The 23334-nt window shown below is 33.4% G+C and overlaps 1 protein-coding gene and 1 pseudogene across 9 annotated transcripts in view; both read left to right on the top strand.

Moving 5' to 3' along the window:
- The window catches only part of LCORL (ligand dependent nuclear receptor corepressor like), a 163301-nt gene that overhangs the window by 21801 nt on the left and 118166 nt on the right, over nucleotides 1-23334 (top strand). The gene's annotated exons all lie outside the window — the stretch shown is intronic.
- Nucleotides 2278-2354, top strand: LOC123637524 (annotated as a pseudogene).

Raw genomic sequence — 23334 nt, 5'->3', positions numbered from 1 at the left:
ATAAGATTGGACAAGACTCCGAGATACCATTTAGACAGTACTTATTTATATACTAGGTCTTTGTATTTTATATATACTGTGAACAAAGTATTGTTTAATATAGTGAAGTAATTGTTAGCTAGTGATAAAACTGGAAGGAAATGTTTTAGATTAGTTTAGAAGACAGGACTCAATTGAACAAAGATGGGGAAAAGATATTTCAGATAGTGTGTGCAAAAGCTCAGATGTGTAAACAACATGTAATGGATTGGTTATTTCTTGTAAGTGGCATGTAATTTACTTATGATGGGATGATACAAAATGAGGTTGGAGAATAGGTAGGAGTTAGATCAAAGAAGGCCACGTATGCTATCTTAGAACATTTATATTATCTTGTAGGCAGTAGAGATCCATTGGAGAATTTTAAGCAGAATTAGAATAGTTTTCTCTTCTGAATGGTAAAAGTTGATTGGAACAATGATTCCAATATCCATTATAAGAGCCTTGATAATAAGAGATTCTTATAAACCTAAAATTTTCTGTTCTTCTGGGAATGATGTTCAACAGAGGTGAATCTTTAAGGTAACAAATTACTCTTTGGAATTATAAAACTTTTTTTTTCCTATTTATGAACTACATCAGGCCTCCAGAAGTTGTACAGATTAATATAATGTACATTCAAGCACCTTCTATCTTAAAGAATAAAATATGATAAATGAAATTGAAATCCCATCTACAATTTGCCAGTCCCGTTCCCTTTCCTCCATTCTGGAGATACATGTTTTTTTCTCGCTATCAGTCTTCTGTATAGCATTCACAGTCTATTTTCTAAGTTATTTCAATGTAAGGAATAAGTTATACTTTATGTACTAGGTATCTTTCATAAAATATACATATTGAGTGTTTCTGTGTCTGATTATTTTCAATGCTCAACAAACCTTTCATTTAAATTATTATAAGTTTCTTCTAAAGGCATATTAACGCCAGATTTTGTCTTTTCATTTTTATATAAATCTAGATTTTTAACTACTAGATTTGCATAAAATGAGGCCTATTGTGCTATAAATATCAATATTCTAGTATTATAGCTTTATAAGAGTAACTTATAAACTTAGTAAAAGATAAAGGGAAATAATATGAGCACAGCTTAATTAGAATATGTCTCCTGAATTTGTGCTTAGGTACTCAGGTAGAAGTAAATTTAGTTCAGACATTTGAATGGTGTATTTCCAATATCTGATAACATCTAGCATCTGTTTATCACCTTACATTTTACCAAGAAATTTCATGCAGAATAACTCTATACCTAGAACACAATGTGTTTTACTAAATGTTTTAATAAAATATATCTTCAATATATGAGGTGTTAATAATATTCTAAGTCTTATAGAAGAGAAATTAGTGATTTGTCCAGGATCACTACAGCTAGTACTGTGGCAAATCTGGGATCCAACCTGTCTTTTAACTTCATATCCATTACCAACTTATATTTTATGAGAGGGCAAAACAGACTTACATGAGATAAAAATCAGGGGATGCTAATGAGAGGGTCAGACTAGTTTCCTCAGTAGGTAGCAATGAAGAAACATTTAAATGCAGGGAAATAATTATTCTAGTGTCAAATCAACTGTGTTTAAGCTTTCAACAGGGTAACCATATATCTTGTACATGTGCATATTCCTCAGTAATTCTCTATGACTGGTTTGGTTTCCATTTGTTACATAAATGTAAATTAGGTAACTAGGTGAATAATTAAGGTGTTCCTTGGATTTTTCTCTTCTAATGTATATTGAGGTATGTTGACCCAATTTCTTTAACTCTTTATTTCTCAACTTTGACACTATTGACATTTTGGGCTGGACAATTCTTTTTTAGTGGGGGGTTGTTTCAGATATTTGGTGGCACCGTTGGCCTCTTCCTACAATTTGCTAGTAGTGCATGTTTGGGATTAGGCAGACTAGGACCTTGTAATAAAGACATCTTATTAATAGAGGCACCATAATCCCGAAGTCAATACAGAAAATATATCTGACATACACTTAAGGAAAGAACAGACCAAACAGGATAGTAAGAAACTGCTTAAGAGAGAGGTAGTAGTTACACTGAAAGTAAATAAATAGAAAAAGCATGAACTAAGCAAGATACAAAGATGGGTTGTCCTTAAGACAAAGTAGGATGTAAATAAATAGAGTACATGGCGATGAATTTCAGAAAGCTACTTGATGTGAAGAAAACTAATTATTAATAACAGGCAATTTTTAACTTATAAATTGGGCTGCATTCTTAAAGTTGTTTTGAAAGACTATACTTTCAGGGATCATTTCTATAGTCCGTTACTAAAAGTTGTTTTGAAAATGAATGTCTTAGGTCTCAGAGTGAAAATTTTCCTCATTTATTCAACATTTTAGTGCCTAACATGGGCCAGGCATTGGGGCTAGCATAGTAAGCATAATGACATGATCCATGCGTCCTTGGTTCTTACAGAATTTTGTGGCATTTATCCAATAAAAATATCAAATGAAGATTTATTTATGTGAAAATTTTTTCTATTACTCTCCTTTCCCCAGTGCAAGTTGAGGGCAGAATTCTTGTCTCTTCTTACTGATGGCTCCCCAACTTCTAGAACAACTGGTAGACATGCAAATATTTGTTAAATGAATAATTGATTAGTTAGGAAGAAGCATTAAAAAATTGCATGTGATTAAGTAGAGTTATGATTAGTACTCCAAAGGGAATAATACAAAATGTTATATACAACAAAACGTGTAACACTGTATCTAATCTAGTCTAAAGCTAGATCAGATTAGATGAAACTTTAAATTGAGGCAATGATTCTTACCAAGATTTTAAAAATGAGTAGGGATTGTCTGTACATGTCTTGGGACTGGGAGTGGGGCTTGGAATGTATTGTAGCTGAAGGAGTAGCTTCTGTGAATGCCTGAAGTGGAATACAGTGTGGCCTTTTGAGGGGTTTGTGTGTTAGCAGGGGTTGGTATGAGGGAGTAGCATGGTATGAGATGGAATATTAATTTTTCTTCTATTATGTACTGAAGTGCTGAATATTTATAATAAAATATTATGACAGTATTACCAATTAAAATAGAAAAACAACTTTTAAATGGTAATTTTAAAATAGTTTGATTCAGATACTTGAAGAAAACTTGTTATAATTAATTTGAGAATGAGGCTCCATCTTCTACCTAGGTTCTGATGACCTCTCAGTCTGTGTAATAAAGGCTTTTTTAATATGCAAATATTTCCTGATTTATTTGTTTAATTTATGCCCACATATCCAATCAAAAATGAACTTCTTTTGTATCTACCACTCAAAACAAGACAAAAAATCCTCATGAATTTTCTGTCTCAGTGAATGTTTATCTACTCTATGTCTCAAATACTTCTCTCACTGCCACCTTAAAAGAATGAGCTGTGTCACTAAATTATTTCCATTTAATTGTATTAATGCTGATCAAATTTATCTCCTTTCACTTAAGTAAAGTTATACTGCCTAAATTTAAGTTCATGTCTTTTCTCTGATGTATTTCTGCAAGCTTTCTAACCATCTTGTCTTCATTCTTTTCGCATTTCAGTCTGTTTGCCACTGCTGCTTGAGTGATTTTTTTCTGAATGCAAAGGTAATCCTGCTTCTTGACTTCTTAAAGGCCTTCTATGGCTCATTCTGGCCCTCAGAATAAAAATTAACTATTTGGCAAGCGTGCTAGGCTCTTCAGGATCTGTGTCTGCACATCTTTCCAGCCTTTTATATTGCCTTTCTTTCACATTGCATTCTTTACTCCTGCCATATTTTTTCAATTTTTAGACATGGACATTTAAGTTAATTAAAACTAAATAAAATTTTAAAATTAGTTCCTTAGCTACTGTATAGAACAGCACAGATTCAGAATATTTCTGTCATTACAGAAAATTCTGTTGGCTAGTGCTATTCTTGAGCATATCAAGTTCTCTTGTCCCTGTGTCTTTATACATGCTGCTCTCCTTTTCTAAAATATGTGATGTGCCCTTCCTTGTTTTTCCTAACTAACATTTACTCATCTGTTAAGACTTAAGCATCATCATTTCTGGAAAACCTTCCCAGGCACTTTCTTTTTGTATCTCCCCCAACCCTAAAGTCTGTGTTGTTACCTTTTGTTTTAATGTCTATTACATTTAAATCTAGGAGTCAGTATTTTTTTTTTTTTTTTTTTGAGACAGAGTCTCGCTCTGTTGCCCTGGCTAGAGTGAGTGCCGTGGCGTCAGCCTAGCTCACAGCAACCTCAAACTCCTGGGCTCAAGCAATCCTTCTGCCTCAGCCTCCCGAGTAGCTGGGACTACAGGCATGCACCACCATGCCTGGCTAATTTTTTCTATATGTATTTTTAGTTGTCCAGCTAATTTCTTTCTATTTTTTTTCAGTAGAAATGGGGTCTCGCTCATGTTCAGGCTGGTCTCAAACTCCTGGGCTCAAATGATCTGCCCGCCTCCACCTCCCAGAGTGCTAGGATTACAGGTGTGAGCCACCGCGCCTGGCCTAGTAGTCAATATTTAATAGCAAACTTCCAACAAAGCATTGAAATTTTATATAAATTATAATTTTACATATATTTACTATGGTGTGTGTATTTACCAGCATGGAAGTAAAAGAGACACTTAAATGGATTTATCATCCAAGTACTGACTGAAGCAGTACTTCATTAGATAAGTATGTGCTTAGGAGAAGACAGAGTCAGTTTGTTATGTAGGTTAAAGTTATCAGATCTACTACTTAAGTGATAATCTCATACATTTAATCACATTTTAAAACATAGAACTTAGAACTGAATCTGGCAACTCAAGAATCTGTTGAAAGGTAAATAGATAAATTTATAGGTAGGTAGAAAAAGCATCGTATCAGAATGATACAATGTAATGAAAATAAGATGAATTTCCATTATGAAAACACAGTATTAATCCCATCAGGTCAGCTTTAATAATTAGCATTATGATTAGCAGAGCAGGGAATTTAGAAAGCACATCAGCATGGTACTTACTCTCAAGTATGATTACTTGTCATTAGTGAGATTTACCTCTGCTCTACTTAGTTACCCCACTACACTCTGTATCTCACCATTACTTGGTATATTTCACTTCTGTAATCATAAATCTAGATATACTTCTGTTTGAGGGTGAGAGTGAGGAGAGATTAGATTCAGCAAAGTTTAGGGCTTCAGAAATGGCATTAGTGGGCCAAAGAGGAGAACACAAGATGATATGATTTTTTTTTCCCCCCGGAGGAAAGGCTACAAATTTTTGCCTGGGGCTGGTCTTGTGCCCTGGAAAAGGGGTAAAAGGCATGCTCTTTCTCTTGCCTATTTGTAATCGATTTGGTGACTATATTTTTCCTACCAGAGATCGGGATGCATCTTCTAAAAAGAGGTGGGTTTTTTGATTGTGGTTTTGGTTTGGAGTTTGTTGATTCATCCAGCAAAATGAGTCTATTGTGGAATAGGTTGAGATGCCAAATATGTATTAGAATGCTACTTTATCACTTGTCTTATGGCAATAATAGATTTCCCAAGGTATTTCTGATTTCAGATATTCAAATTTGGAATGTATAACTGTCAGAACCCAGTTTTCTCAACTCAGTTGAGTTTAGCTACATTGTGGTTAGAAAGGCTTCTTTGATATAGCTTAGATACTTAAATTATATGACACAAATAAGTATAGTAGATATTTAAAGACCAACAGATATTATATTAATGAGGAATAGTTTAATTAGGTGTGCTTTCTTAGAAGACACAGAATTTGAGTTAGGCAAAAGAAGGGATGGAGAGGGACAAGGAGTAGAAGCCTATAAAGGCAAAGAAAAAGGAGTTTGGGAATAAAAGTGAGACAGGATAAGAGCACCTGACTAAAGTGAAGAATTGACTAGTGAGGATGTTACCGCCCAACCAGGTCCCTTGCCCACTGTCCAGATAAAGGCCAATATACTGAGACAACAGGAGTTACAATGGAGAAAGAGTTTAGTAGTGCAAGGTACCAGGCAAGGGCATGAGAGAAATTTCTCAAATCCATCTCTCTGAGAATTTTGGGGCTAAGATTTTTATAGGTGGTTTGGTGAACAAGGGGCTAGAGAATTGGGTTACTGATTGGCTGGGAATGAACTCATAGGGTTGGGAAGCAGAAATTGTCTTCTTGGCAGGGACGTTTCCTGGATAGGGGGTTACAGGACTTGTTGGATGGGTTCCCACGCAAGGGCACTGGTCTGGTTAACATCAGTTGGAAGGCAAACTCTGGAAGATATCTCAAAGACCAGTCTTAGGTTTTATAATACTGATGTTATCTATGGAAGCAATGGGGAAAGTAAAAAATCTTGCCCCTGTCAAGGATACATGACACTTAAGCTGTCAGCAGTTACAGCAGTAGGGAAGTTAGGGAACAATGGCTGGGTAACTTTTAGCTATATCTATACTTTTATAGAAATCAGAGTTATCACATATCACTGTTCTTGCCTTGGGGCCTTATGCTATTTTAATATAGGCAGTTTCAGTCAGAGAGGTTATACTAGGTAAATCCACGTTAACTCTAACTTAAATAAATTCTTTTATTTTTCAATTTTTTAAATGTCATTTCTTCTAATTTTTGTCTAATTTCCATATATGTGCATACATATATATACACACATATATATGTTGATTTTATAGGAAAGGGATTACTATCATCTGATATGAACTCTTCTATAGAATGTCATATTCATATGAACATATCACATTATCCTTACATTTACTCTCAAAAAGTTTTTCTTTTTAGTAGTAGTTTTTCTGCGTTTACTCTGTCTTGTGCTTTTGCTTTCAAATTATTGTTGTACTCCTATACAAAATGCTTTTTTTTTTTTTTTTTGAGGATCCTGAGATTTTTTTGTATGGCATGAGTGTGCTGAAAGCCAGTTATCTTTCTTCATTCACTGATGACTTTGACATCTAATTTTTAGTCTTCCATCTTTACTTAATCCCTGGCATTATTCCTGGATTTGATTGTTCTTGAGGATAGCCCAACAAGCATTGTAACCTCACAGTTCATTTAATTCTCAATAAAGACCTTCATTTTCCCTGCTTCAAAAACTCTCTCTTATGCCATATTTCTTTAAAAATTTTTTTTTTGTTAAGGTTTATTAAAGCATAATTGACAGAGTACAGTTCAATGATTTCTGACGCACAAACATGTAACTAGCTCTTCAACAATCAAGATATAGAACAGTTCATCCCCACAAGTTCTTTTGTGTGCCTTGGTAGTCATCTCGTTTCCCACATCCAGGCACTGACAACCATGGATCTGCTTTTTGATCTGGTAGTTTTGCTTTTTCTAGTATCATGTAAATGGAATAATACAGTATATACTTTTTTTTGTATTTTTTTTATTCTTATTTCAGCATATTGTGGGGGTACAAAAGTTTAGGTTACATATATTGCCCTTGCCCCCCCGCACCCCAACCTCCTACCCCTCCCCCCGCGTCAGAGCTTCAAACGTGTCCATCCCCTAGACAGTGTGCATCACACTCATTATGTATGTATACACTCATCCCCTCCCCCACCCACATCTGCCCCATACAGTATATACTTTTGAATCTGGCTTCCTTTACTTCAAAACATGTGTTTGAGATACATCCATGTTTTTGCACATATCACTAGTTTGTTCCTTTCTGTTGCTGAATAGTATCCCTTTGCACCACAGTTTGTTTATCCATTCAACAGTCGAAGGGCATTGAGTTATTTTCAGTAGTGGGTGATAATTAATGAAACTGTATAAACACTTGTATACAGGTTTTTGTATAAATGTAAGTTTTATTTCTCTTGGGTATATATCTAGGAGTGAGGTTGTTGGATGATGTGGTAGTGTATGTTTACTTTAGAAATTTTCAAACTGTTTTCCATTTTGCATTCCTACCAGCAATTTATGAGAATTCCAGTTGCTCTGCATCCTTACCAGCACACATTATTAACAGCTTTATTTCATCATTCTTATAGGTATATAATGCTCTTTTATTGGGGTTTTAATTTGCATATCAATGATAAATTATATTGGGCATTTTTTGTGTTTATTTGCTGTCCATATGCCTTCTTTTGTGGTGTTTCTGTTCAAATCTTTTGCCTGTTGTTTTAAAAATTTGGTTGCTTTCTTAATGTTGAGTTTAAGATTAGCAAAAACTGTACATGTGCTATATACTCATGACTATTTTTATGTTAGTTGATTATCTTTTAGAATGAGTTGAAAATAGGAAGAAGATATCTTTTATATTTACCTTCATCTTGACCATTTTTTGGGAATCTTCATTTCTTTGTATGGATCTACATGTCTGTGTGGTACCATTTCTTCTGCCTGAAGAATTTCCTTTAACATTTCTTGTAGTGCAAGTCTGCTGATAATGAATTCTCTCTGTTTTTGTTTGTCTGAAATGTCTTTATTTCACCATTTTTGAAAGATATTTTTGCTCAGTGTAGGTAGAATTCTGGGTTGACACTTTGTTTCTTTCAGCACTTTAAAGATGTCACTTCACTGTCTTCTAGCTTGCATAGTTTTGGATATGAAATGTGCTTATCTTTGTTCTTGCTTATATAATCTGGCTTTTTTTCCTGTGGCTGCTTTCAAGATTTTCTTCAAGTATTTATTTTTCTTAATATTCTCTGAGATTCTTCGATCTGTGATTTGAAGTCTTTCATTACTTTTGTAACATTCTCAGTTATCATCTTTTCAGTATTTCTTCTTTTCCATTCTCTTCCTTTTGGGATTCCAGTTACATTTATATTAAGACAATGTGATATTGTCTCATAGCTCTTGGTCATTCTTTTTACCCTCTGCTTTTTTTTTTTTTTTTAACTCTATGTGTTTAAGTTTGAATACATTCTGTTGACCTCTTTTCAAGTTCACTGATTTCTTGGCTGTATTGACTCTATCAAAAAACCCTTGGAAGACATTCTTCATGTCTTTTACTGTGTTTTTATTTCTAGAATTTCCAGTTAACTTCCCCGTAGTTTCTGTTGACATTCCCTATGTGTATATGCATGTTACCTTTTCGCTAGTCTTTACCATATTCATTATAGTTATTTCCATAGTTCCTTTCTGATATTTCTATCATCTGTGTCATGTCTGAAAGCTTCTGTTAATTTCTTTTTTGATGGTGAGTTGTTTTTTCTTTTTGTGTAATTTTTGAATGATTGTCAGATATAATGGGTGCAACAGCAGACACTGAGGTGAATAGCCATTATGTTTGGAAATGGATGTGTGTCTTCTGCTGCTAGGCTATAAGTATTGGGGGTTGAATCTATCTAGTCAAGAGTTGAGCTGGATTTGGATTTTGTTGTTACTGTAGTTACCTTCATTTACCTTCACCAGCTTTAAATTCCTCTTATTTTACCAGATACTTAGGGTGGAAGTTGTTTTTCTGAGTGTTTTTTCCCCCCAAAGTTTCTGATCCACTTAATCTTTATCTTTTCTTCTGCACCTCACCTCATGGAGGGTTTCTTCAAGCTATTACTTTTTCTCCAGTGGTAGATTGTTAATGTTTGTTGCTCTGTGCTTCGTATCCTGGTAGTGGGGTCTGGGGATAAGAGTTTGTCTGATGTCTTCATTCAGCCTCAGTTTTAGGCAGGCTTTTGTGTCCATGGGCCTTAGGGGTGGAGTTTTCTCAGTGATCTCGCCCTTTTCCATCTGTAGGAGACATCTAATGGTCTAGGATGAGGACAATTTCCTATTCCTTCCTCAGGATAGAAAGATTTTTTTTAAACCTACTCCAAGTCACAGTGGGTCTTGTTTGCCTATGCTCTTCGGGTGACATGATTTGCTGCTCTATGCCAAGCAGCTTAAAGCTTTTGCTCCTTAAGGGAGAAGGGACTAGGCAGGGCTTTGTGCTTTTCCCGCAGTGGCATTCTCTCCCTTCTTCTAGGCCTGTAAAACTGAGAGAGACTTTCTCTAGTCTTCTGCTGTTCTTAGACTCTTTCTTGTGAGCAACTGGTGAGGCCCGTGGATAAGAGCCTATGAGTGGATATCTGCAGCTTCCAGGGATTCTGTACTCTCACATTAGCCCTCACTTGCCCTGTAGCAATTTGTTAAAAATTTTAGTTGAATTCTTACCCACTTCTGTATGACAGATGAGTCAGTTTCCATGGCCCATCTGTTTGGTGGTATGTATTTTTCTCATAGATTTCAAGCTTGTGGATTATCTTGTAATATTGGCTCTCCAATGGGTTTAAGAAAAGTTACACTTTTTGTAGATCATCCAGCTTTATCTTAATAGGATGGGAATGACATTCTTTCCAGCTTTCAACATTCTAGGTAGAAGCTGGACCATACTTTTAACAAATGGTCTCCAATGTGTAGTACACTCAGTCTAAGAGATATAGGAAGAAAATATTAGAATATCTTGGTGATACTTGCTTTTTTCAACAAAAAGTGATTATTTTACTAATTTAATGTATAACTTAGTAATAGTTCTGTGTCAGAAGGTCACTTTGGCTACATAGTGGTACATTTACTTTTACATTCACTTTTAAGGTATTGGAGTTTGCCTGGCTCCATCAAGTGTATCTTTTACTGCTTTATTATTTAATTTTAAGTACGGTTCCCCAAATGGACAAGTAACTTACAGAGATTCCTACAAAGAAACCACAGAAGAAAATTTTAAAGCTGACAGTATTTCTCCTATCCTAATGTAAATGCTTTAAATTAGCCCTGTTATGAAGTTTAAAAGCAATGAAATTCTAATTGTTTGAAAAGAAGTGGGACCAAAGAATGGAAACATAAAATAGAAATTTAATATGTAAATTTATAGCCACTGTCATTAACAATTAACCTTACCTTAAGTCTATATCATGACGTAGTGGGCAAAATTCTAAGACAGCCCTCAAGACCACCCTCCAACCCCCCACTTCACTCCGCCACCTTGTGATTAAATTATGTCATAAAGGCACAGTTACATTAAAAGGAAGATTATCCAGGTGAGTCTGACCTAATCTCTTTAAAAGCAGGGAATTTTTTCTCCTGCTGGTAGTAAAAGAGGAAGTGAGAGATGCAAATTCTGTGCACAGTTGCTGTCTTGAAGTTGGAGAGAGCCACATGTCAAGGAATAAAGGTGGCCTCTAGGAGCAGAGGATAGCTTTTGGCTGACAGCAAGGAAATGAGCACCTCTGACCTACAGCCACAAGAAATTGAATTCTGCTAACAAGAATGAGCTTGGAAGCAAATTTTCCCCAGCACCTCCAGATGAGAACTCAGCTTGGTCAACCAGCCACATTGTGCCAGCCTTTGGACCTAAAGAACTGTGAATGAGTAAATTTGTGTTGTCTTAGGGCACTAAGTTTGTGGTCTTTTGTTATTCAGCAATAGGTAAATAATACACATGCCTTGAGTGATCAACTAATGATTATTTCAAAGACATTTAAATTTTTTTTTTTTTTTGCTTAGTAAATTTTTTATTTGGCATACACACATTCATACATTAGGAAGTACATTTGAATTAATTAAGTCTGAGTTTCAGTAAAACTTGAAAAAAAATTTTAAAATCTACCTTATACAATTTGGAGAAAGAGAAAGATTATTCTGTGGTTGGAGAGTACTGCACTCTTGGGTATCCTCTAAACTTCTCTTTGTTTTTTGTTTTGTTTTTAAAATTTCATCTTTATCTTATTTTCTATTTTGAACATATATACAGGTAGTGAGGGTACATAGTCAAATTTTTACTGATGGGACTTGTGTTCCAAATGTTTGAAAGATACTTCCCTAGACTTTGTATCTAGAATTCTTCAACATCTGAAATCTTAAACTTTAGTGTAATTTAATATCCTTCCCACTACTTTCTGTCACTGAATAAACTTGTTTTGATCTCATTTAAATATCTAGTGTCCTGGACACTGCCCATTCCTTTTTCTGTATACCCAGTAAGCAAATTCTGTTACTCTGGAAGAAAACAAAAAGAGATACCACAAAAGGTATCTCTGATACCTGTTCTGATAAAGATATGGTATCTACCAAAAATCTACAGCAAGCAGTACATGTGATTTTGAAACATTAGAAGAATTTCATTTGTAATCAGTAGAATGTCAAGGATGCTCACTATTACCAATTAACATTAACTAGAAGCTATAGCCAAAACAATAAAATTAAAAAAAAGAGAAAACACATGATTTGAAAGAGGAATTACAGTTGTGGTTTTTTGCAGGTATTTGTGTAGAAAAATGTAAGAGAATCTAGAGATGTATTAAAACCAATAGAGTTAGCAAATGTTTGGATATAAATCAGCCACATCTATGTATACCCAAAAGAAACAAGATTTTTTTTTTAAGTTGACATTTTTGGTGGTCTTAAAAACTGTAAGTTAAGCATGAATAATTCCAATAAATGATATGTTGGATCTTTATTAAGAAAATCATAAAATGTTATTGGGAATATTTAAAAAAATTATAAAATGGTGATGTTTAATAGATTGTAGTATCAGCTTAGAAGTGGATGGACAGACCAATGGAAAGCCTAAAAACAGAACCACAAAGAAAAAAATGAATAAATTGGACTTAAAATTATAAATTTTTTGTTTGAAAAGATAACCGACAGGTTTGGAGAAAATATTTGCTGATATACATATCTGATAAGGGATTTATATCCAAAAAAATTATTACAACTCAATAATGAAAAAACAAATGACTCAATTGAAACATGAGCAAAAGATCTGAATAGACATTTTGCCAAAGAATGTATACAAATTGCCAATAAACACACAAAAAGATGTTGAGCGTTGTTAGTCACTAGGGAGTTGAGACAGCACTTTGCATCCAATGGCATGGCTATGATAAAAAAGATAAGTGTTAGTAAGGATGTAGAGAAATTGCTGGTGGGAATGTAAAGTGATGTAGCCACTTTGGAAAACAGGCAGTTTTTCCAAATATTCAACATAGAATTACCAAATGACCTAGGAATTCTATTCCTATGTACATACCCAGTAGGAATGAAAATATATTCCACACAAAGACTTGGATACAAATGTTCATAGAAGCATTATTCACAATAGCAAAAAGTGGAGTTCCATCAGCTGGCAAATCAGTAAACAGATGTAGTGTATCCATACATGGAATGCCATTCAGCAATAGAAAGGATTGAAGTACTAATACATGCTACAACATGGATGAACCTCAACAACATTATGCTCAGTGAAAGAAGCCAGACACAAAACATGTATGATATGATTCTATTTATATATAATATCCAGAAAAGGCAAATCTGTAGAGACAGAAAGTAAGTGAATTTTATGGTAGTAAATTATACCTCAATAAAGTTATTAATTATAAAAATATAGACCCACATACATTTTGGGGATTTCATGAGTAGTAAAGGTGGCCTACTAATCAACTGAGGTAGAATGGTGCTTGGGATAAAATTGGTTATCTGTATTATGCTCCTCATAAAAAGTCAGTTCTGGTGGATTAAGGAACTACATATGAAAACTAAATGTACACTCACACATATAAAATAAAATAATTATCTTTGACTTTTCAAAAATTTTTCTTATATAGGAAAAAATACAAACCATAAAACAAGATAAAAAAAGTTTTACTATGGTACATAAAAACAAACAAAAAAAAAACCACAAAACTATGAAAGAACAAAATGAAAAGTCAAGCCATAATTGGAAAGGTTTGCAATTTATAAAATTGATCATTATTAACCAGAGTACATAAAACTATGCCTAAATTTTTAAAAGGCCTACAGTCTAGTTTAAAAATGGCCAAAGGAGAAATCTGAAAATAGAGTATTTGAAAATATGCTAACCCTTAGTAATAATCAGGGAACTACAAATTAAAATAATAAATATTTTATATTCATGTGTTGGGCAAATATATAGTCTGATAATGCCAACTTTTGGTGACCATTTGGGGAAAACAGGAACTCAAACATTGCTGGTAAAATTGTAAGAATGATTCAACCATATAATGCAATATCTAGTAAAGTTGAAAATGTTCATACCCTGAGGCCAAGTAATTCCACTTGTAGATTTCCACCCAGGAGAAACTCTATAACACTTGAACAGGATGAGACATTTATGAAGGTTTTCAGTGCAGCACTGTTTATAATAACAAAAACATGAAAAGTCACACAGCTCTCAATAGGGAAATGGATAACTGAATGTCTCTATAAATGAACTTTATAGTATAATCAAACTGGATGAACTAGGAATTTTGGTCTTTGGAAGGGTGACCTAAGTTATCTAAATTAACCTTTCTGCTAAAAGCAATAAAAAAATTCTGTATTAAAAAAAGGCTAAAAGTGGCAAAGAACTGAAAAGACAGTTGAGAATACGTAAGCAAATTTTAGAGGTAAGTAGAAAATAAGTAAAAAGTCACTTAAGCATAAGTCATTTGTTAATACCATATATTTGTATTTTCATGGCTGATTAGGCAAGAGGATCAGAATTCAAGTGCCAGGGCCTGTCCAAATAGATAGACCTGTGGAAATTGTCTTTACATTAAGCTGGGATATCAAAGGGTCACACCTTCAAGAAGCACGTAGATCTAAATCATCCTTCCTTTCCCCAGTCCCAGAAGGTTGCCTTGGTGATAATCAGAGCAGGAAGAGAAAAAGTAAAGGGAGAAAAATATTGAATTTGCCACAGACTGGCCCTCTAGTAGATCTGTTCCCTGAGTCAGAGAGGGAACTTCAAGACATGAAGTTAGTTAGACATATGTATGAGTTTCCTATTACTGTTATAACAAATATCACAAGTTTAGTGGCTTAAGTTTAGTGGCATAAATTTGTCATCTTGGAGTTCTGAAGGTCAGAAGTCTGAAATGAGTCTCACTGGGCCAAAATCAAGCTGTAGGCAGAGATATATTCCTTTGTGAAGGCTCTAGGCCAGGATTAATTTTCTTGCATTTTTAAGCTTTTAGAGACTGCCAGCATTCCATGGCTTGTGGTCTTCTTTCATCTCAAAGCCAACAATGGCTAGTTGAATCTCTCTTTTTCTGACTCCTCTGCCTCCCTCTTCCCCATTTAAGAGCCCTCGTGATTACATTGGGTCCACCAGGATGATCTCATTTTAAGGTCAGCTGATTAGCAACCTTAATTCCATCTGCAACCTAATTCCCCCTTTCTATGTAACATAATTTATTCAAGGATGTTGGGACTCTCTGGAGGAGGGCACTTCCATACTAGGCCTGAGGGAATCTAATCTTTAAAGTGAGGGTAAAACCAATAAATACTGAATTAATTGTACAAGGAAGGCAAGATGAGCAAGAACCATCAGACAGCAGAAACAGGCCCACACAGTATAAGTCTTAAGGTATTGAAATGATTGGATACTGATTTAAATTTATTTTAAATACTTATTTTAAAATATTTTATAAAGAAATAAATGACAGATATAAGTATCTGCAAAGAATGGAGCATTATTAAAAAGGTGCTAAATATTTGAAAAAGAGCATAATAAAACTTGTATAAATTAAATGGCTGAAATCAACAAGCCAGAGGATGAACTTCTACCTCTAACTGGACCATATATTTACAGAAATTTTTAGACATTGGAAAACAGCACAAGACTGTGATCCCTGAGAAGAAGGAAGCTAATGATTTAGGCCCTTGATCACTCCAGCTTCTTTGCCTGTATGTAATTTCCAGAATGCAGCCACAAGCAGGGTAAAACTAAAAAGAGCCCAGTGGACTCACTGACTTGAGAAGACAGAGATCAGCATTCAGTGTTTTGTGAGTAGCTGCAATTTGTAGGGCCAAGAAGTCAGTATATGGTGTCCTTGAATCTTGCTGAAGAACAGTCTATGTATGTGTAGGGTGACACTTCATGAATCCTGACAGATAATACCATTGGGAAAGCACGGTTTCTAGGACTTACAATGCAGACAACTTCCAGAACTCACATGGGCCTGGGAATCATTCAAGTTTCCACCACCCAGAGTGAAAGCAGTCATTGAATACAAGAGGTATTCCAAGTGGAGATCTAAGAAAATTAAACTTAGTAATGAAAAGCTTTTCTGCTTCTGCCTTAAAAATCTTTTGTAAAAAAACCTCAAAATGATTTTCAAGTAACTTCCTTCCTGAGTAAACAAAGTCTGATACTCTTAATTTAAAGGAGAAGAAAAACCCTCAGCACTCACGATGTAAATTCACAATATCTGGCATCCAAGAAAAGAAACAGCATGTTAGTCCTCTCATATCATCTACAAAACATAATCAAAATGAGCGATAGACCTAACTGTAAAACTTAAATCTCTGTAACATTTAGGAGAAAGCCTGTGCAACCTGGAGTAGAGGAAGGATTCTTAGAGCACATAAACAACCACTGTAAAGAAAAGAAATCGATAAATTGGTCTTAATCAAAATTAACAATTTTTGTTCATTGGAGGATACCATTAAGAAAACAAAAGGGCAAACCATAGACTTGGAGGAGGTATTCACAATGTGTATTATTAGACAGAGGAATTGTATTCAGAATATATTTTAAAACAAAACAGGAAAAGCACTTACAATATAATGATAAGATGCCAAACAAGCTACTTAAAAAATTATGCAAAAGATGAGAACAAATAGAGATATCTGAATGGCAGTAAGCATGTGAGAAGATGGTCAACAAGGAAATCAAATTAAAACCACAATTAGATATGATGATATTAGAATGATTGTTAATCATTAGAACCTTTTTTAAAAAAACAGAAAAAGCAAACAGAAGAAAACACAACTGACCATACCAAGTGATGATGGGGATGTGAATCAGCCACAGTAACTTTCATACATGGATAGCACATGGCAGGAATGTAAAACAATACAAAAATTGTGAAAACAGGTTGGTTTCTTAAAAAGCTAACCATAAACCTACCATATAATGTTGCTATTGCACTGTTTATTATTTAAACATAAAAATGAAACATATATTCACCAACTTCTGAATAGATGAAAATTGTAGCATATCCATACAATAGAATATAATGGGAAATAGCTAATGTTAACCACATGAATATGGATAAATCTCAAAATTATTCTGCTGAGTGAAATAGACCATGACAAAAAAGTAAAATAAAATCTGTACTGTAAGATTCTGTTTTGATGAAATTCTAGAAAATACAAATTAATCTGCTGTAGTGACCAAAAGCATGTGAACATTTGCCTAGGGTTGTGAGTGGAGGAATAGACAGATTACAAACAAGCACAAGGAAACTTTTGGAGATGTTGAAAGTGTTTTTTTTACTTTGATCAAGATAGTGGCTTCATGGGTATATGCATATGTTAAAACTCTTCAAATTATATATTTTAACAAAACTCTTCAAATTGTATATATTGTCTCCACTGCAAATTAGGCATTGCAGAAGAAAGAAGAAAGGATCAATGAATTTGAAAAATAACAAACTACCCAGAATGAAGCACAGATATAAAAAGAACTACGAAAAAAGTGAACAGAGCCTCGGTTATCCATGGGACAATATCAAGTAGTTTAACAAATGGATAATTAGAATGCCAGAACAAAAGGGGGCCACAGAAAAAAATACCTGGAGAAATAATGTCTAAATATTTTTAAAAATCGTTGAAAACATTAACCCTGCAAGTCCAGTTAACCCAACTTATCCCAATGTATACAAAGAAAACCATACCAAGGCATGTAATAATCAAATCGCTGAATGTCATTGATAAAAAGAAAGTCTTAAAAGCAGCCAGAGATAAAGATATTATATACACGGTAACGAAGGAAAGAAAGACGGTAGACTAGACGGCAACTATGTAAACTATTAGACAGTGGAAGCATATCTTCAGTGTACTGGGATCAAAAAACTATCAACTAGAATTTTATGCTCAAAAAACAGTTTTTTAAAATAGAGACAATATTTTTTTTCCAGAAAAACAATAGCTAAAAGAATCCACTGCTAGCAAACTTTCAGTATACAAGAAATATAGAGGGAAGTTCTTTAGTCACAAGATCTTTACACAAAAAGGTGACACATTGTAAATTGTGAGTAAATGTAGACTTTCTAATGTCTTAATGTATTTAAGGTACTATTTTAAAGTAAGAGTAATGTATTGTGGGATTTATAACAGGCAGATGTGAAATGTATAACCATGCCACACAGGATGGGGTAGAAAATGAATATATACTGCTTCATACATTATATACTAAGTAGTACAATAACATTTGAAAGTAGACTGTGAAAAGTTAAAATGAACATTGTAAACTCTACAACAAGCACTAAAAATACTAAGAGGTATAGCTAGTAAGTCAATAATGGCAATAAAATGGAATTCTAAAAACTTACTTAACCCAAAAGAATGTTGCAAGGTGGGGGAACATAGAACAAGTGGAACAAATAGAAAACAAACAAGATGATAGATATAAACCTAGCAATAAGAATAATTACATTAAATTTTCATCATCTAAGCGTTGCAATTAAAAAGCAAGCAGAGATTTTCAGACTCGTTAAAAATTCAGCATTCAAGTGTATGTTGTCCAGAAGAAACTCAATGTAAATGTAAAGACATAGATCAGTTAAAAGTTAAAGGTGTGGAAAAAGATAAATAGATAAAATGCTATTAAGCATAGGAAAGCTGGTGTGGCTGTTATTAATATAACATTAGACATAGTAGACTTCAGAATAAAGACAAGGAGGAACATTTTATAATGATATCAATTCACAAAAGAGACATAACAATATAAAATATATGTGTATCCAATAACAAAGCTTCAAAATACATGAAGCAAAACTCAGCAGAAGTTTAAAGGAGAAAAACAGGACTGAAAATGAATAGAGATATAAAAGACTTACAGGACATTATCAATCAGCTAGGCCTAATTGACATTTATAGTACACTTCTCCCAGTAGCTACACATTCTTTTCAAGTGCACATGGGATATTTATCAATGTAGATTATATGCCATCCACAAATCAAGTCCCAATAAATTTAAAATGATTGTAATCTTATATATGTTTTATGACCACAATGAATTTCATCAGAATTCACTAACAGAGAAAGATTTCTGGAAAATGCCCAAATATTTGAAATTTATATTTATATTTATACATTTATATTCTGTGGGTAAAACAAGATGTCATAAGGAAAATTATAAACATTTTGAACTAAATGAAAATAAAGAGACAGTATATCAAAATGTGTGGGATGGAGCTAACAGTGAATAAAGGGAAATGTATAGCATTAATTAAATGCTTCTGTAGAAAAGAATAAAGGTCTCAAATCAATGATCTAGGGTTCTATCTTAACTTAGAAAAATAAGTGCAAATGAAACAAAAATAATTAGAAGGAAGATATAATAAAAGTAAGGGCAGAAATAAAAAAAAATAGAAAATGAGTGAACAATCAAAATCAATGAAACCCAAAGTTGGTATTTTGAAAAAAGATCACTAAAATTGCTAAATTTTTGGTCAAAGTGATCAATAAAAAAGGAGAGAAGATACCCAAACCAATATTGGGAATGAAAAAGGTATATTACTACATATTCTATAAACGTTAAAAGGGTAATAAGACTATCTTTTGAACAATTTTTTGCCAATAAACGCTATAAATTGTACACGTTGCTAAACTGACTCAATAAGAAATGGATAACTTGAGTGTTGTTTTATGAATTAAAAAAAACTAGATTCATAATTAAAACCTTATCACAAAGAAAATTCCAGGTGTGGTTAATAATTAATATATATAACAAATACGTAAACTCGGAAATTGAGAAGGATGATCACTTCCTAATTTGCTTTATGAGACTAGCATTACCTTGTTACCAAAACCAAATAAAGATACCGCAAGAGAAAAGATGCTCAAAATCATTAGTCATTAGGAAATTGCAAATTAAAACTGCTGTGAGATAACCATGCACACAGTTGGAATGGCTAAAGGCAGAAATATTTACAGTGTTATATGTTGGTAAGGCTGTAGTATAACTAGATCTGTCATACATTGCTGGTGGGAATGTTAAAAGGATGCAACAATTTTGTAAAACAGCTTTTCAGTTTCTCAAATATTTCCCGCAAATCAAAACAACTCTTACCACTCAACTCAAAAATAACACTTTTAGATATTTATTCAAGAGAAATGGTAATGTATGTTTAGAAACTTGTATGTATAGGATGTTCCAGGCATTTGCTCAGAAGGGCACAAGGGTACTATTTGAGTTGATTGAAATATTCTGTATTGGTTATGTTCTTGGGTAAATGAAAATATGGGCTTTCAAAATTTACTGAACTTTATTCTTAAAATGGGTACATTGTATTATCTGAAAATTATGCCTCAAAAAAGTTCACTTTAAAAAGGATGTATTTGTCAACAGATTGTACAGTAGAAGAATTTCATGAAGTGGAATATATATGGTAGAAGAAATTAACCAAAACACAGTAAGGAAGAAGAGATGTAAAATACAGAAGAGAAAGAGTGTAACATGAATAGGATATAATGAAACCAACTTATGTACCTTTCATCAGTCTTAGGAAATGTGTTATATCAGTAACAGATGCTCACTAAAGGAGATACTGTAGGCAGAAGGAAAATAATCCTAGATAGTTGCTCTGAGAAAGTAATGAAAAAAGAAGTGATAAATGTGTGTGCAAACATAAAAGAACAGCATGTTTAGGGAAGTAAACAGAACAATAACATAAATAGGGAGGAAATCTAAGTCTTGGAAGGATGGATAAAGATTTTTATTAACTTTAGACTTAGTTTTCTAGTTTCTGGGAATAGAAATAGAGGTCATAATTTTGATACTGATAGAAGAAGAAGAAAATGGAATGATGGTCAATTCCAAAGTTTGCAAGAAAGGAGAGAAATAGAACTATAGAACCTTGACATAAATAGAACAAAAGTAGATAGGGAATTTAAACTCAAATATATTGGTAACTATTAAATTACTAAATTCTTATCATCACTCGGTTCTGCTTTCTTCTGAGCTGGCTTCATTCTCAGGTAGAATCTCTTCATAAGGACAGAAGAATACCTGCAAGAATTCCAGCTTGTACAACCTTTATAACTTATGATCCCCCTGAAAATAAAATTGAACTTCTCTGTATGTATCACATATTGATCACACTTAAAATATGACCACTTCTTGGATCAGTCACTACGGTCATTCAGAAAGAGTCCAGCCTGCCCACCTTAAAGGTAGCACCAACTGCTTTATCATACTAACTCTAAGAGATTTAGCATGAAAGAAGTTTATTTCTTTATTAGGTGTGAATTCAAAATGGATATTTCTAATTGGCAGAGGGCAGCTCTGTTCCATGTAGTCATTGAGAGTCTGTCTATGTACTTTATACATATTGGAAAAATAAGTTTTTGAGCAAGGAAATAAAATGACATGGTCTGATGATTTTGTTTTACAGATGAAAAAAGATAGAAAGTAAAAATAAATAATTAACACAAGAATATATGAACAAGTTTTTCTTAACTGTTATATGTTTAATATTATTGCTTTGTCTCCTTGATGCTGGTCCATTGTCCCACTTATTTATTTTTTGCTTAAATATCTCATTATGATCACCCTCTCATACTTATAGTAATATATATATAAATTAGAATTATTTGTCTTATTTCCTGTGACAGTAGGTTCCAAATCTTAAAATGTTTTATTATAATTACTATAAGGCTACGTTAATAAAGCAATATGAAAATAAGTTCTGACAGAAATGTCAGAGGAGATTAAAAAAATAAAAAATGTTTATAGCCATATATTAGACCATATGGTCTAATGCAAAAATCATGGCTAGAAATAGAGGGTCACTTCATAATTATAAAATGTTCTATTCACCAGAAAAATATAACAATTATAGAATTATAAGCACTTAATAACATAGCCTCAAAAACATAAAAGGTAAAAATTTAGAGAACTAAAAAGAAACAGAAAAAGCCACAATCTTATGGAAGATTTTATGTACTTTTCTCAACAATTGATAGAACAAAAATGAGTAAGGATGTAGATGATTTAAAAAGCACAATTAACATGTTACTCTAATGAACAAATATAGAATGCTGTATCCAGCAATTTCAGGGTATATATTCTTTTCAAGCATATGTAGAGAATTTTTAAAAATACTCTATTGACCATGGAAACAGTCTTAGAAAATTTCAAAGGATTAAAATCATATTGGGCATTTTCTGTGCCCTACAATGTAATTAAAAATTTATTTTTTAAAAGGGTAGACTATTTCTCTGTATTTGTTTTTTGTTTCTGGATTTTTTGTTTTTTTGCTTTTTTGTGGGTTTTTCTTTGTGTGTGTGTGTGTTTTTTTGAGACAGAGTCTCAGTTGTCCAGGGCTAGAGTACCATGGTATCAGCCTAGCTCACAGCAACCTCAAACTTCTGGGCTCAAGCAGTCTTCCTGCCTCAGCTTCCCAAGTAGCTGGGATTACAGGCATGTGCCACCATGCCTGTTTAATTTTTTTCTATTTTTAGTAGAGACCGGGTCTCCCTCTTGCTCAGGCTGGTCTTGAACTCCTGACCTGAAGTGATCCTCCTGCCTCAGCCTCCCAGAGTGCTAGGATTATAGGCGTGAGCCACTGCATCCACCCTGTTTCTGTATATTTGGAAATTAAGACATATGCTTCTAAACGCCCATGAGTCAAAAAAGAAGTTGAAATGGAAATTAGGAAATATTTTGACTGAATAATAAAGAAAATATATCAAAAGTTGTGGGATGCAGCTTAAAGGAGGGCTTAGATAGAAATTTATAACTTTAAGTGTTTATATTGGAAAAGAAGAAAGGCTGAAATTTAATGAGCTAAATATCCATCTCAAGAAGACTTAAAAAAAAGAGCAAAATAAACTGAAAATAAAAAACAGGAAGAAATAAAAACAGGAACAGAAATTAATGGATAAGGAAAAAAATACACAATAGAGAAGATTGAAGAATCAAAAAGGAGTTATTTTAAAATACTAAAAATAATATTAAAGGAAATACCAGGACAGTAAACCCAGCAAACATGTGGAAATACCTCCTGATAATAGGTTTTCCCAGGAATGGAAGAAGGTTGGTTTAACATTAGAAATCAATCTGTAATTCATTATATTAAGAGATTTAAAAAAGAAAAAGGACAAAATTATTTCAGTAGATTCAGAAGAAGTTTGATAAAATTCAACATCTATTCATGATAGAAGAAAATTCCTGGCAAGCTAGAAATAGAAGGAAATTCTTTAATGTGATGTGGTATTTATTTTAAAAGAATATAACAAACATTTTATTAATGAGGACCCTTTGAATGCTTTCCCATTTAGATTGTGTGTAAGTCAAGGGTGCCTGCCTGCTATCACCACTACTTTTCAACGTCACAGTGGAGGTCCAGCAAGGCTGTAAGGCAAGAACAAGAAAAGAGAAAGCATTAGGATTGGAAAGAAAAGAAAACCAAAACT

The sequence above is a fragment of the Lemur catta genome, chromosome 4, assembly GCF_020740605.2.
Source record: "Lemur catta isolate mLemCat1 chromosome 4, mLemCat1.pri, whole genome shotgun sequence".
NCBI lineage: Eukaryota > Metazoa > Chordata > Mammalia > Primates > Lemuridae > Lemur > Lemur catta.
Note: the sequence above shows the minus strand (reverse complement) of the source record. Positions and strands in the feature narration are given on the sequence as shown.